Raw genomic sequence first — 15309 nt, forward strand, 5'->3', positions numbered from 1 at the left:
GCCGGCCGGAGGAGGCTCCGCTCCCTCCCCTCCGCTCCCTCCCCGCTCCCCGCCCGCCCCGCGCTCTCCGCGGCCAACAGCGGCACCCGGCGGCGCCTCGGGCAGCACTGGCGGGACCCCCGGAGGCACCGGGGCGTCCGCACCCTCAACACCGGCCACCGCGAGATGGGAAAAGAAGCTCCTCTCAGCTTCTGGAAGAAAAGCAAATTGTAGAGAAAAATGTTAATAAAGGCAGGAAGCTGTAAAACTGAAGTAAACGTGTGAGTGCTTCCTCGCTGGGAGCAAGGGGAGAAAAGGAGTTAAGTTTGTTGTCTGCTAACATCCCCGTAAGGCGTAAAGAAGAGAATCACAAAAACATCTGGAAGCAATCTAGCCCGTGGCACGGGTCACGGTCTTCCTGTGGGTTTTACCTGATCAGAACCTGGCAAACGCTGAACTCACACATTTAGGGAGCGCCTCGATAAATGAAAGCACATATCCACAGAAGGTGTCGCAGCCCTGAACTTTGAGTCGAGAAATGCCAGACTTACTTTTCTCCTTGTGGATTGATTCCTTGTGCATAGGTGCCACGCTTGTGCTTTGTTATGCAGTGACAGATTGTTTTCCCCTCCAAGTCCGTTCTTTGTTCAACACGTAGGAAGAGGATACGTCAGAAAGAGGAAAAAAAGTGGTGTTTTACATTTCCCCCCCTCTTTTAATTTTTCTCTGCTGTATACAAATCCATCAGCTATCTACTATACATATATGAACTCCATTCTGCAAACAGGGTGTTCCTGGTCTTCTCCCGCTTTTCTGTAGTATTTACCATCCCTGCATCCAACAGCTTCATAAATTTGAATTAATGCCATTCTCAGGAGGCCCATTAGCTGATAAGGTATTATTACTATTTTATAGGCAGGAAACCTAGTAGCTAAGATGTATGTTCTGAACTACTTCAGAAGGCACTTTCTGGAGTGCCATATAGCACACATCCATCGTGTCAGTCCCGGTGATTTAAGTCACAAATACAAGACCTAAGCAATTCTGTGAATCAAACACCAAAGCCTCGTGGTAAGGCTTCCTTCCTCTATGGGCAGGAGCAAAGGACTGGTGGTTTCTGGGGACAGTTTAGTGCATGTGCTTGTGCCCAGTGTCACCTGGGGGTCCTGGGGCAGAGGCAGGATCTGTGAAGGTGGTGGCAAGGAGTTCACAAACACTGTGTTATGTGGAGATTAATTTTTTCAGATGCTTCTATGCCAGTGTGCAACATCTAGATAATGAGCAAAGGAAATTAGACGTTCTCATTGATGAGCATGCATTTGATATAAGTAGCATTACAAAAAAACCCAGTGGGACGATTTGCATAATTTCAGCTTGCTTGAGTCCCCAGTTGCAGCCTATTCAGAGGGGAGAGGGAAGTTGAAAAAAAAAAAAAAAAAAAAAAAAAGAGAAGTGTAGGAGAAACATGCTGCTATGGCTGAGGAACAGCAGTCCCTGCAGTACTGCTGAAGGCATCATTGTGTGCCCAGGATACTGAGCCATGGGAGTTGCAGGTCTCCCGTGCTAGGGGAGACCTGCAACTGGGAAACATCTGGGAGATATTTTGCAGTAACAATGCCTCATTAGCACTTGCCAAAATTATTGGTGACAATTTGTAGGCAGGGAAAGGACCTACACTGCCACAAGCCAGCTTGTTTGGGGTCATGTTGCAAAGGGTGGCAAGGCATTTGTTGTTGGCCTGGGAACTGGAGGTTGTATTCTTGACCAGGTCACCTTATTTGCACGTCTGGAATGTAACCTGAACCACCAAAAAGTACACTTGGTGCTCCAAAAGGACCTGCCTCCAGAGGAGGGAAGTGATGTGGGGAATTATTCAGGAAGAAACACAGTGAAAGTAAACATTAGTGGATCTGGTGGTTCATTAGATTATTACCTAGTCAAAGAGCCCACAGCTGTAATCAAGGGGAAAATGCCATCTTAGAGGTAATGTGAATGAGGAATTTAGGAAGTAAAAGGGTAAGACAGACAAAAAAGTGACATAGGCCATTCTGTCATTCTACACTTTGTACTTTCTAATGATGAGGAAAAGTTATGGCAATGGGTGAGACACTGTGACTTAGTAGACAAGGAAGAATTAAATATAGGAGAAGCAATAGGAAAATTCTCTGGCTACTTAATTTAGAAATGGTATTTATTGACTTTAGTTTCAGAGTAACTGCCAGTAGCAATATATCGTCAGTCTGGTAAGTGGATCATTGCCACAGGCAGGGTGACATCAATGCTTCAAAGGGAAATGGTCAGGCTCATCACTTGAGCTATTTTTGAAGCTTTGGAGGGCCCTGTCATAGATACAATTCTCTGTTTCACTTTCTTCCAACCTGACCCTGTGCTCTCTGTTCCCTCCATGCTGTCCTTCCTCATGCCATTTTCTGGACATGTAATCTAAAAGCACTAAGAAAAACTACTCTTGCAAAAACCTGAGGGCTATGCACCAAAAATATAATTCAGCTGGGAGAGCAGTTTCCCAAGGACACCAAAACATGGGATGAAGCTGATTGTGCCTGCCTTTTTCACCACTTTTATTTCTGTCCTTGGGTTGACTTCCATAGCCCTCTATAGGGGGTAGCCTTCACCAACTTAAGAAAATAAAAAATAATTTAATAAGAAAAGTGTTTCCTACTGGCTTGTGTTTAGCACCGGGGTGGTATTAGTGATCCTGAGAAATAACCTCCTCAGCACTGATGGTTTGATCTGTCTGAGCTTGGTACTGCTTCTCCTGCCCATCAGGGTGGTGGGTGTGGATCTCGGAGTCTGACAGACAGCTCTTCCCCATGCCAAGCTCCTGGATGCAGCAGAGTGCTGCAGAGGATAGCTGTCCTGCTTTATGTTTCAAATTGCCAAGGCTGCCTATGAGACATCAGGCTGCAACAAAACCTGAAAGAAATAGGAAAGGCTCTATTGAGACCTATTGGAGAAGACGCTTGTGCTCTTTACCAGAGGAGTATTTTGGGAAATCGACAGCACAGCAACCCTACCAAGAACACAGGATCTTCATAACACAGGCTCTGTGCTTGGATGCCAGGGAAAATGTCCAGAATGGCCTTTTGTCTCATCTCCTTGGACTCATGCCACAGTGGTGGATGCTTTTGGAAGCTGATGGGGCCTTGCCTGTGTCTGAACCTGCAGCCATTTGGAGCTTACAGTTTGCTGATCTCGTGTAGCTCCTGAGTGCAGTTGATACTCTTTGTCCTGCACCGAGCCTGCATCAAATCCATCTCAAGTTCCTTTCCCAGAGAGATTAGGGAATTATTTCCAGGGTATAATTTTGAAGAGAAAGCTGGGCAAGGAAAGTCACCATCTCTTTCTTGTAGTTTGTTGCTTCCATAACTTCTCCAGGGGGAGAGGAGGTGGGGGAAAGGGGAGGGGCAGGGAAAGGGGAAGAAAAAAGCTTGAGCATCCATAAAAGGGGTCAAATTACAAAAAGAGAGATTCCACTTGCCTGTACTTGCAACTAGGGCAGGATAAACTGGAAACTTTGTTGGTAAGGTGCAATGTCCTTGTTTTGGGTATCTGGTGAGTATATTTGGCTCTTGACTAAAGAACTGTTTTTAAAGATATGGTCACAAGCCTTGAAGACCAACTTTAATGTCTGACATTGCCCCTGTGTGCTGCTCTGGGAAGTTTCTTAATGTCATTCTTGTTTCTGCTTCAAGTCTAGGTGACTGCATCTGTCAGCAAACACACCAGGTGTTGTTGTAGAGACAGACAAACAGCTGGGAATGGCACAGTTCATAGGGCTCAGTCACTCTTAGCCTACCCCACTTCACCCTTTGTGGTTTCACAGATTTTGAAAAAGATGGGTAAAGTAGAAGAATCACACCAGCTTCAACAAATTTTGGATGGACCACATCCAGATCTGGCATCCCTGTCTCCTGCCCATCAGCAACTCTGGCGATGTAGGGGGTTCCCTACAGCCTTGGCAGCAAGCGTGAAGGGCAGGTATGGAAACTTCAAGTGAGCAGAGCACAGATGCTGGGAGCACCTTATCCCCTTTATATATAAAGAGATTTCTATCAGGTCTGCTGACTCAACTCCTCCTCAAAAAAAAAAAAAAGCAGGATTTGTTAGCCACAGACTAAAATAGACAGTCCTCATTCATTTGGTCCAGTCTCTGTGACATTACCAAGGAGTCTGGAAAGGAAGCAAATGAGGATGTGGGGACCAGGAGGGATGCTCTTTTGCCCCTAAAATGGTCTGTATGATGATGTCATATATACACTGGTGAAGGAATCAGACCTTTTTTAGGACTGATTGATTTGTGGGTTTTTTCATGTGGAGAATGACAGCTTGGAAGCTGATGTAGAATCCCCTCTTTCTTACTTTTAATTATTTTTCTTTCCCTCCTATAACATTTCAGGATAGAGGTGCTGCCAGCCCCAGGATTCCTGAATCATGACTCAACAATGACAAGATGTGGGAACTTAAAGGCTTGTTTCTGCCCCTAGAATAAGACAGACACTGGTGCTTGCTTGGCAAGCTCCTTGCCCACCCTCCTGCCTCAAGTCTCCTTGATTGGTTATCTGAATGCTCTTCCTGCTCTTTGGCTCCTTAGTGAGTCTAGCACAGCTTGTTCTTTCCTATCTCCACATCCAGTGCTGTTACACCTTTCTGTCTTGGTTTGAAAAGACAGGTGTCTGCTAAGGAAGGCACGAACTTCCTCTGAAATTAAAAAATGTGAAACACCCCCCTTCTAAATTATTATAAACTTGAAATCAAGGGCCTCTCAGGCAAAGACAGGGGAATAGGAATAACAGCTCTTTACTAGGAATTAAAATAAAAATGCAGTAATACAAAAAAACCCCAAAACACTGGCAGAGTCAGAATACAACCTGACACCCTGTTGCTCAGGGTGTTGGTAGAAGTCTGATTAAATGATGACTCCCAGAGTGACAGATGTGTTTCTGTTGAAGCAATGATCCTGTAGAAGGGTGTAGTTTTCCTCTGAAGATCCAGTGGTGGTGATGTGAATAGGCCCAGTCTTCCTCTGGGAATGCAGTGAAGAAAGGCTGCCTGTGGTGTTCCCAGTCTCTGATTATATCCAGGTAGGAATGCTTGGCTCCTCCCCCTGGGTGGAGCAACTCACACTGAGATGATGTCATTTTATCAGCATTTTATGCAGTGACACTCATTAACAGAAGATAACCCCCTGGAGGGAGATAGGTGTGGAAGAGATGAAGAACACTGCCACACTTGGTTTTAACAGATGGTAATAGAATACATACTTTTGGTTACATCTTGCATTGCAACCCAAGACACCCTCCTATCACTTTTAGCTCCTCTTTTTCTCCTCATTTCACTGGCTCCAATCTCTCTCCACAGCTCTCAAGCCTAGTTGCTTGCTTTTTCAAATAGTCACTCTCTCTAGGCCCTGCTTCCACTACAGCAGTCACTCTTGACTTTTATAATCAATCCCACGTACTCTGATTTTCCATCTAGTCACATTATTCAGCCAGCCAAAATTATTTTCTCACACTTCAATCCCTTTGTTTTCCAGTCACTCCTTCTGTCTCTATTCTCACAAGAGTTAGTATCATAGAGCTCCTGCCCCTCATCTATTCTCCATGTTTCCCTTCCCCAAGGGACTTGCTTCATCTCCTTTCATTCAGCTGTTCCTCCTTCCCCTTTCCTGGCCCAGAGCAGTCACCAGTGGATGGGTCCTTACAGAAGATGGCTGGCATTCACACAACCTTATCCCACCTTTGTCAGACAGTGTTGACAGTAGATCTTGGAAGAACTACACAAGGAAAATCTCAAATGTCCCTACAGAGCATATGTGAAATGGATATATTTTTTAAAACTTATCATTTACCAGAATTTGGCATGGATTTTTTATGGGGATAATGAGCAGTGTAGCTCTGACGCAAGGACAGCTCTCCTTCATAGGCTTCAGCTTCCTCCTCCAAAGCAGTTGGGCAAAAGACTGTTCTTTTTAACATACACTTTAACACTCAAAACCAAAATGTTTTGCTCTGCCTTTTTCTTTTTTCCCCTGAGTAGATTTAATGTACAGGCTGAAGCCATATTTAAAAAGAAAACAAAAATTATAAAAAAATCACATGTAGGCAGACAGCCAGAATGGAAAATTTCAGCTCCAATCATCAAAATTACAAGCAACTGAATGGTTTACAGTGGGAATGCCCAGTCAGTCTAATTCCATCTCTGCTGGTAAATTTCTCCTTGCAAAAACCTGCAGTTTGAACTTGCCACTCTGGGATCAATCACATTGCTGTCCCTAGCAGCTTCAGAATAAGGCAGGAATACAGGACTTGTTTTGCCATAGATTAGGGCTTCTCAGAAGCTTTGTCTGAATTGTGAGGCAGATGGGAAAATGAGGCCTGATAGCTGGAAACAAATTCACACAAAGCCTACAATATTTCTGTGGAAAGAGAGAAGGTCAAACTCAAAAGCTGGAGCTTTTCATAACGTGGTTCGTCTGTTAGCAATGTCACCAGTGTAAATCAATCCATTTAAAAACAGTCTTGTCACACCTCCATAAACGGCTAATGTGGACATGTTCAAAGCCTCACCTAAGACAAAACATTTTGAAGCGGTATAATTAAATCTGGTGTATTCTTAAAGGATAAGGCACCTGTTCACTGAGTGCAATCAAACTGAAAGCCTGCAGGCTGGCATGGCTCGCTGCCCGGGACGCTACTGCCGTTCCTGTGCCCGCTTGCAGCTCACAGACGCTGGGTGGCAACTCTCGTTCCTGCAGCAATATGGCTCCTGCTCCCTGGAGCAGCAGCCTGGCTGCAGCAGTCACCCTGTTTGCCTGTGAGAGGTGCAAGATGAGAAAGGCTGCACGGTAGAGGACCTGACATGGTGGCTGAGAACAGGAGGAGAGGAGGAAATGGCTGCTGGCAGGGCAGGCAGGCGCTGACAAGTGGGATGCTCCAGCAGGGTCCGTACAAGGCCACTGCAGCCAGAACAGCTCTCTTAGCTCAGCCCTCCTCCTGCAGCTGTTGTGCCATGAAAAGCTGGACTTCCCACCGGAGCAGGCACTGAGCAGGCACATCTGCTCTATTGCCAGAGCCAAGAGAGGAGCAACATCTACTGCCGAAGATCAGTAGCGAACAGCCAGGGGACCAGAGCACCCAAATTGTGACAGATTTCCACTAAGCAAGTGTGCACCCAAACCACAGATTTATCCAATTAAAGCCAGGCTTGGAGCAGTTTAAGTTCATCCTCTGCATTAGGCATTCTTGATGTTTTACTAAACAGATGTAAAGTTGCTTTAAACACATCACATGTAAATGGTGCAGTGTGGACTATACACTGCAAACTAGAGCTCTGTGTTAGTTCAAACTGGCACAACCTCACTTGGCCCTTCAGCTACTCTCTGGGTTAAAGAAGGAAAAGGCAGGTATCTTCCCAAGGAGGCGGGCTGGAGACTGACTTAGTAGATGCCGGGAAACCTTAGAAAAGCAAGTGGGAAGAATTGTCAAAACGACTCAGGACTTCCATTCTCCAAGTGCAGAGCTCCCTCTCCAAGACAGTGGAGCGCTGCGTGTGTTTGCTCGCTTGTTTCTCACTGATGCCAGAGGATCATCTGCATACAAAACGTGTGACAGGCAGAATAAAACGGGCAGCAATTTGCAGACTCCATCCTTGAGAGCCTCATGCTCCCCTGTAGTCGCTTTCCCTGTAAAACAGATCTGCCACAGGGGGACTCCCTGTAAAACACATAGTTTGCAAAGGGGGCTCCTGCATTTGCTGCCGGAAAGCCAAAAGACAAAGGGACCACACCTCACCAATACTGCCGGTGCCGTGGCCATGGCTGGGGCTGCCAGTGGGCACGCAGCCGCGGGAGTGCTCCTTCTCTGCTTTCACCAGGGTGAGGCCCGATGGAGAGCCTTCCCCACTAGAAGCAGCAGCAGCAGCCACGGGTTTCTCCCAGGGAAAACAGAATGCTTCCCACCTTTCCTTGCAGCAGCAGCATCCAAACTTGCTACTGCTGCTCTAAAACCTCATGTTAAATGTTCTGCCAGGGTCTGACTGAACGGATGCAGGCATCTTTACTCATCCCATCCAAGAAGGAAACACCTCACTCTCTTGTCAGCATGCATTACTATTTCCCAGCCCACCTTTCAATCCACAAAGTCTATAATTTTGTAGCTTCTGTTCAGAGTATGGGGAATTACAGTTTTTTTGGTTCTTTTTTTTTTCTTTTACATGTCATTATTTCAGCTTCTGAGGCTTACACTTCCTATTCTTCTTTTAGCTATCAGGACACATTTGAACAAGAAGTACACGTTCCAAGTGCTGAGCTCCACTTGTAATGGCAGGTAGTGAAAGAACCCAGGGAAACAACAGAGCAGCGCAGAAACACTCCCTGCAGCCTGTAACACTAAATCCAGTTGGGGCACAAAAGCAGGGATGGGGCTGAAAGCAAAACCAAAAGACATTGGTAAAAACTGCCTTCAGAAGTAAAATAATATGAGCGGATGGCAAGACGTGGAGTTATCTTCCATACCAGACGCGTGGTAACATGGATGTGAGTGGATAGCGAGCCGACCCCAACGCAGCACACAGTGGCCGTGGGCAAGGAGCAGGAAGCCTTTCCAGTGGCAGCACAGCACCTGGCAAACTAGGTCAGGGCTCAGTGGTCATAAAGGCTGTGCCAGCACATCCCTGGGCTCTCCCGCAGCAAGGGCTCCATCCGCACCAGACACGCACCCACGGTGTCATGACACCGCGCTCCAGCTTAGTGCTTTTCTGCTGACTCCATGGTGGCTGGGCTAGCGGGCAGTGCCTGGGCTGGGGGCGGACACCAAGAGCTAAGCAGGGAAGGCACCATGCCGAGGGGCCCAGCACGGCCTGGGGGCACCCAAGACAAGGCTTTAGGAAGGTGCGTGGCCAAGGCGGCAGCTGGGGCAGCAGCGGCAGCCGGGCTGCCAGGTGAGGGTGAAGCCAACGCAGAGCACAAACGGCGAGGCTGGGGCGAGGCAGCCTGGTGGCGGCAGCGGGGGCAGACAGGGGAGGGGAAGTGCAGGGGAGCCGGGCCGAGCTGAGCCGGGCAGGCGAAGTCCGGCCCACAGGGTCAGGCCTCAGCCACAGCTTTATGGGATGGCAAGCGGCGAGTATTATGGGATGGCGAAGCCTTCTGCGGGGGGGGAAGGGCGAGCCGCGACTATTATGGGATGGCGAGGCCTCCCGCGACCGGAGGGGGGCAGGTGGGTGGCAGGGCATATTATGGGATGGCGGGCGCTCGTGCCGCCGGGGGGAGTATTATGGGATGAGGAGGATGCCCCACAACGCGGGGGGGAAAGAAGCGGGCGGCTATTATGGGATGGCAGGGCCCGCCGCAGCCGGCGTGAGGCGAGAGTATTATGGGATGGCACCATTCCCAGCGCGGTGTGACCGGGCCACTATTATGGGATGGCTCTACCTTACAGCGGGGCTGCCTCCCGGGGAAGTATTATGGGATGCAGCAGGAAGGAGGAGGGGGTGTTGCGGGATGCCGGGGGGAAGGCTGCAGCCCCAGCCAGGCTTCCTGGCGGTGCCCGCCGGGACCTCCCCGCGGTGCCCCCGTCCGGCCCCGGCCCCCCCTGCCCTCAGTCGGGACCAATAAAGCCGGCAGGGTATTATGGGATGGCGCGGGGGTGGGGTGGGGGGGGTGGTTGCCATGGTGTGTTTCCCGTGGGTGGCTATTATGGGATGGAGTCGCCTTTGTGAACTATTATGGGATGCGGGGTGGGGCGGCGCGGCGGGAGGATGGGATCGGGGGGATGCACCGGGCACGGGGCACAATCCGGGGCGGGCTCGTGGCTGCCAACGGCACGTGGGCTCCATTGGAAGCCTCGGCCGGGTCCCCAGCATGGCGAGGCTGCTGGCGCTCGCTTGCCCTCGCAAGCGAATTCTGACCCCGACGTAGTTGAGGAAGAGAAAAAAACCCACAGCCATTCAAACTGGGGCTGTGGAGCATCTCAGCATCTCACCTGTAGTTTAGTCCCAAGAAACTTGCCATCTAAGTCTAAGTGTCACAAAGCTCTGACTTCAGAGTTCAAGAACCGTGCACAAGGATGGCACAAAGCAACACATGTCCCTGCACTGTCCATCCCAGTGCCGAGCCTGATACGTGATTCCTTGCACCGGAGGCACAGCCCCAAAGTACCTGGTCTGCTTGCCCGAGATGAGAGAAAACCTCCTCCAGGCATGTGTGGCCGTGGCAGCTTTGCAAACCCCTGCTCGGCTTGGAGCCCATGTTGACTTAGCAGGTATCACCATCGAGATTTGACTCTCCTCTGCTCCAGCCAACCCGAGTCCATCAGCTCTGCCCAGCAGCGGTGGTGCTCTCACCCAGCCGAATGGGGAATGCAACCTCCAGGCTAATTAGCACTGTTCCCTGGAGCACGGTTGTTGCTGGGTGCAGCGCTGGAAACACCTCTCCCAGATCCAGCTGGAGGTAGGAGATGAAGGAGAGTTCTGTCTCAGCCTGTTTTTTCAGTGTTTCTGCTAAATGAGCTCAAGAGATGTGTGTCGGTGTTAGTGATTTTTGCCAGCATGCACCAGCTTTGATAGAGGAGGTAAAAATAGGTATGGTAGAACTTCAGGCTGCTCAAACCAGTAGGTTGTTATTGCAGCTCCTTTGAAACCACTGGCTCTGTCCCTGGCTGGATCCAGCTATTTGTTTCATGAGGAGGGGAGGGGATCAGGGCACCTCTGAGGCGCTTTAGGGAAATGGGAACCTAAAAATGGTAACTAATAAGCATTCTTAACTTTCGTGTATTGCTTGCAGCTTTTGTTATTCATTATATACATAATTCTATGTTAAAAGACTGCTGTCAAAGTCAAATTTTTATAATTGCAAAGCAGCATTTGTTTTTTACGCCTTACTAAGTGCCTCCATCTTCAGAGAAAAAAAAAGTGAAAATAAACATGGAAAATTCGAATCTGACTATCTGATGTCTGGCAAAGTTCTGAGTAACTGAAAACAGACTTGTGATGGAAAATATCGAGTAACCTTAGCTATAGGTGTCAGTACCCAGCGTGTGATGTTTTTTAAAGCAAACAAACCAGCGAAGCACACAGAGATAGAGATCAGCCGTTCTGATTTTCAGGGGGCTGAGCAACCCCCAATCTTCTCTGTCTCTCCCCCGCCTCAGTTCTGTGCCGCCGGCACTGCCTCCTGCACCCTGCACGTCTGGCTGCCACGGTGCGGCTCCGGCTGCACGGCCACGCCGCCCTCCCTGCCCCCTCCTTCTCCTGGCAAAACAGGAGACGAGGCTCATGACGAGCGCTGAGCGAAGTCTGAAATGCTCTTCCCCTAACGGGAAGTAGATGCAGAGTCACGCTGGCATATGGGCAGCCCTCACCTAGGTGGCTGTTAGAGAGAGACTCGATCCTCCATTGACAGTAGAATGTTCTCAAAAAAGAAGCACACGTGGTCTCTTGAGTGATTCTTGATCTTATTCTGGTTGTACGTTCCAAAATCCAATGTGTGCAAGTGTCTTTCTGCCTCTTGTTCCAGTGGCATTTGTTTGCTGCAGGAGCAGCTCCTTGGACATGACAAGAAGGACTCTTGTCTTTTCTCCACAAGACAAGGAGACTTTCCTGCGTCATTTTCTGCCATGTCTGACACCAAAGTAAAGATACTTCCACTGGGCTAAAGAAATAAGCTCATGCTTTTCTTTGAATAAAACCCCATTCAAACTAAAAAAGGAGAAAAAAATAGGAGGTTGCATGATGAAGAAAACAACAATGAAAATTGGTCATTTAGATTTCCTTAGCTTACCATGGAGACTTTGTAGAAAGCTGGGAGTGGAGAAGTGTATCCTGGGCAGACGAAAAAGCTTTATAGTGTTGGGGGAGACTTGCAGAATTCAGAATAGTTACTTTGGTATGTGCTGGGGACACAGGATTATCACAAGATAGTTTAAAATGGGGGCAGAGGGACTTGGGTGTTAAAGAGACAGACCCTGGACAATAACCAGGCACTGAGTGAAAGTTTGAACCATTTTCTTGTTAATTTCAAAGTAAAATATACTTATCTCAGAGTTTGATCCCCCTCTCCACTCAAAAAATTATCTAGGGCAAATTCTCTGCTTTACCAAAGAAAAAACAAAAGGGAAAGGCTCTCAGAAGTCCTGGGATCTTCAGGGTCCCTTGGCAGAAGTGCTAAAACCTTAATTCAGTCATGGCAAGCATCAGTACGATCTGTAGAGCCTACAGAGCTGCTGAATGGCAAACACGAGGAGTAAGTCCATCCACATTAGTTACAAACGATCAAAACTAGGCTAAAGGAAGAGGTGAAATGTAGCTGCAGCCTTTGCAGAACAGCATCACATTCACGAGTACATCAGGGGCTGCCAGTTTTACACAGATGCTGAAAGATACTTTTCATGTTACTGGTTGTATGTAACCTGACAGAACAGATATTACAGACAGGCTGGAGCAACCCTCAGTCCCGGAAATAGCAAAAATGAGGAGAACAGAAGTATGGCTGTGTCCCAGCACACAAATGAAGCAATACAGTGGCAGCATTGCAGTGCCCAGTGTCTAAACCCATCAGCCCCTCTGTATCGTTATGGAATGCAGAGGAGCTGGCAAAAAATAGCCTGAAAGACCATAAACTGATCTTTCAGCTCGCTTTGTCTGCAGCACCAGCATGTCAAGCTTGTAGCCTGTTATCTGTGTCCCACATACGAACGGTTCATGCTAGGCTGGAAAGTCTCCCCTCTTTCCAAAATGCTCTGGAGTTCCTTCCTCCCACCCTTGCCTCCCACACCGGGCAGCACTGAAACACACAGGAAGGAGGTTTCCAGCCTACAACCCTGAGTTCCAGGGTGAAACAATGTCAAAAGCTTTTGTTCTTCTTGTTACCTTGGGGAAATATGCTTAAAAGTGAATATAAATTAAAAGTGAAAGTGAGAAAGGGCTGTGGGCCTGATAAAAGCCTGGACAGCGGCAGCTGCCCACAGGGTGGATGAAGATGGGGCCGGACTCTCTTGGGTCCCACACAGAACCCTGACTGCGCCTTAGACTATGCACAAAACTACAGAAATTTAGGGGTCACCCCAGCTTGTGAGAGTACAGAGCCCACTTCACCCGGTTGTTCTTGGAAGCAGAGCTGGGCAGGGGTGTGTGGAAGGTCCTCTGGCCAGTTTGGATTTCCCAACACGGATGCAGCACCAAAGCAAGATGTTGCAGGTGTTTTCCTCATAGGAAGCATGTTATGGGCTTGTTCAGGGTGTTGATGCCCATCAGCACAGGTAGGGAAGATTGTATTACACAGATCTTGCTGTAATTGTTTCCAAGACAAGTGCTATAAACTCAAAAGATTCAATTAAACTGGGTAAGTAACTGAACCACAGTAAGGTATGGCAACTTCCGAGTTTAAGGCAGCCAAATAACTGAAAATCTATCTCATGGAAATCTATCCTTTCCTCATCAAAGGAAAATATTTAATTTTTTTTTTTAAATCCATTTAATCTATTTGGCCGTCACAAACAGTAAAAACAAATTAAACATAATCACATATATCCCATATGGAGTTTGATTTTGAGGGAAAATTAAAATTTCTGCTAACTAAGAAACTTCAAGTTACAAAGGAAGAAAGGATTTGGAGCTAAGATGGGGAACCTTGGGCACATTCATGGTAAGAATGTGTTCACTTGTCACACAGAAAGATTTCAGGGAGGCGGTGGCTCATGGGGAAGCTTCATGCTTTAGCATCAGGGGGCACTGGGCCCACATTGCCTAACCAGTGTCAAACAGCCTTCTTCAGACTATGCAGGCAGGAGGGTTGGGAATCACCTGCAGAGAGAGCCCCAGTACCTAACTCCCTTTGCAGGATCTTCATCTGCATCCCACCTCTCCCCTTGTGGCCAAGCCACTGTGGGAAAGTGGCAAACATGGAGTTGGTGAGCACTGGTTGGGGCCAGGTTGCTCAACTTGTGAATTTGGTGTGGTGGTTTGCCTGGCTCCTGTTAAGAGGGGATTACGGCTGTCAGCACACAGAAGAGGGAATGAGAAGTCCTGCAGAGGTCCATGTGTTTGGTGATGGTATCATCCACGTGTTTCTGTAGTGCTGGATGGTTTGCTTGATCCATGCGGAGGATGGATAGCACCTGTGGAAGAGTAGTGTGCTCTTTCTTATCATTTTTCCTCTGTGGAGCTGAGCTAAATGAGAGCATCATTGTCATGTGGGCAAAGGTATGTACAGGGAGAGAGTAAAGGGTGTGTGCTGCTGATGGCTGGAGAGGTAGGTGGGATTTTTATGTGCAGGAACATGGATTACACAACAGCCTTTTGGGATATATTGGTCTAGTCTTTGCTGGCAAGGCGGGAGCGAGGGCACAAGAGATGGAACTCGTGCTGCGGGGTGGCTGCACTGGTGTTGTGCATGGTGGAACTCTGCGGGAATTTACAGTTTACCGGGAGAGACGGACAGGACTGCACCTCTTTGTTGAGATTAATGGTGTTATGAAAATGCTCAACAGAGGATAAGGCAGCATTATGGGATGTGATTTCGTTTAATGGGAAATTAATGATACAGTTGCATGTGCGTAATTGGAGTGTACTTATACATACGGACAGTTCCCGTCTGTGGGAATCGATGATGAGTTTCCTGGTGGAGGGTGCAGCAGGGAGCAGGGTGATGGGTGGCGGGGAGGAATGGAGGACACGGACACACGTGTGTCACAGAATCACAGATATCCAAATAAGGTTGGAAAAGACCTCTGAGATCATCAAGTCCAACCTTTGACCAAACACCACCATGGCAACTAGACCATGGCACTAAGCACCGCATCCAGCCTTAAACAACTCCGGGGATGGTGACTCCACCATTTCCCTGGCAATCCATTCCAACGTATGATCACCCTTTCCATGTAGAAATTCCTCCTGATGTCCATCCTAAGCCTCCCCTGGCACTGCTTGAGACTACACGCTCTCGTCCTGTCGCTAGTTGCCTGGGAGAATGCGTATCCCTGGGGTAGGTAGTTCTGCAGGTACCAGCAGCCAGGAAGCTTCGAGGTGCAGGGGAGTCACCGGACTCACTGCGGGCTCCCCACACACAGGCTGGCGGTGGCAGTGGCCGCGCCGGGCACGGATAACCTTGGAGAGGTCCTGCGGCTCCGCGGGCGGAGCGTGCGGGATGGGCACGGCAGGACGGGGCAGGGAAGCGAGCGGGGCGCTCAGCCCCGAGGTCGGGGGCGGTCGGCGGTGGGAGGGCGGTGCCCGGAGCCTGTGCCCGGGGCCGGTGCCAGCGCGCAGGAGGGAGGGAGGTGCGCGGAGGCCGCGCGGTGCCAGGGGTCGGCCCCGTGCCCC

Source organism: Parus major, chromosome 1 (genome assembly GCF_001522545.3).
Source record: "Parus major isolate Abel chromosome 1, Parus_major1.1, whole genome shotgun sequence".
In the NCBI taxonomy this organism is placed as follows: domain Eukaryota; kingdom Metazoa; phylum Chordata; class Aves; order Passeriformes; family Paridae; genus Parus; species Parus major.